Genomic DNA, 1,758 nt, shown 5'->3' with positions numbered 1-1,758 from the left:
ACATGATCTTCATATTCATTGTGATGCTATATGGGCCTCATGCACATGAAAGATTAATATCATGCCATTATGTTGTTTAGAACACACTTTGAAATAAAGTTTTCACCTTACAACTTTGCTGATAACATTTCAAATAAATGCCAGTTAGTATTATTATTATTGATATTGTGTAACGTATAGGCTACTGTTGATGTTGTTTCATAGCCTTTAGCTTGTGTGTAGTTAGGCCCACTGCTAGATTTTGACAGGAGCTTGTGATATCGCTTTAAAATAAGCTACTTGGGCTCACGCAAGCTGTCAAACACTGTCCATCCACTCGCCTATGTGGTGTACCCCTCTGGTTTATACATCCAGTGTTTATGTTAGCTAACTGTATCTGGATGTGTTGCTATCAGAGCAAGACGTTAGAGATGGCGCATGACATGCAGTGATGCCTCGTATTAAAAAAATAAAAACGCTATTTAAGCACCGAAATGAGGCACCGAAATCCACGTTGTTATTCCACGCAGTTACTACCGTTTGCGTTGGCACCGGTGCCATATTAGAACCGTGTTTCGGTGCCCAACCCTATTTACAAGCAATAGTTGTTGCCATTACCAACAACTATCCTACAGCTATTTCAGATCATACAATCAGAGTCTTTCAAAGCACTGCATGGTTCATTCTGATCACAAAGGTTTTCTGGAATGCTATTCAGGTATGTAGAACACACACACACACACAGACACACACACACACAGACACACACACACACACACACACTAATAAAAGCACTCTATAACACACACACACACACACACACACACACTAATAAAAGTACTCTCACACACACACACACACACGCTGACCCAGACCTGCACAATGTGCACCTCTCTTCCCCCTGAACAGGTGTGCCGGTCACACAAAAACACACAGTGAGGGAACGACAGATTCCATGTCCCTCATTCTTCCTCATGAAAGAGAGCAAGGACAATGACCTGAACCCTTGGGAGGAGAGAGGGAGAGAGAGAGAGAGAGAGAGAGAGAGAGAGGGAGAGAGAAGACCAAGGGGCACATGGGAAAGGAGAAAAACATGTTACCTTATTCCCAGCCAGAGCTTGGACAACAGAACAAGGGAGTGACAGAGCGATAGAAAGAGAGGGAGAGAACATAAAGAGTAACTATAAAGGAGTGAACGATTCATATCTCTCTCAGATAAAACAGCTGGGACATGTGAGTGGAGCCAGTGCGACACCAATAACACCCTCGATACTGTGCATAAACGTGGAGCACCTGTCTTTGATACAGTGGCTAGCATGGAGCATTGACAGAGAGAGAGAGAGAGAGAGAGAGAGGGAGGGGAGAGAGAGAGAGACCAAAATGACAGCTGTACCTATACTCTGTTTCACATCCACAAGAGCTGTGCATGCTGAAATTAAAATATGAATGAAAACTCCATCTTGCTCTCCCTCTCTCTTCCAATGTCCCCTTATCTCTTACACTCCCTCTTGTTATCCTCTCTCTCTCTACATTCTCTCTGTACTCCCCCTTTCTCTTTGCCTCGTCTGATTTCAATTCAGTGCTTAACTAGCATGAAGTGCATCACTGTGCTGCTGTTGCCAACGCAATGACATTGAGATATTCATGACTAATGTTGCCATGACATAAATGATCGTTTCATGTTCACTCCCTCTTGAATTTCTCTCTTCTCTCTTTTTCTACACAGACACACACACACGTCACATGCATGGACACACATTCACACACACACACACACAC

Source organism: Alosa alosa, chromosome 24 (genome assembly GCF_017589495.1).
Source record: "Alosa alosa isolate M-15738 ecotype Scorff River chromosome 24, AALO_Geno_1.1, whole genome shotgun sequence".
Classification (NCBI taxonomy): Eukaryota; Metazoa; Chordata; class Actinopteri; order Clupeiformes; family Clupeidae; genus Alosa; species Alosa alosa.
The sequence above is the reverse complement of the archived record's forward strand: the minus strand, read 5'-3'. Positions refer to the sequence as shown.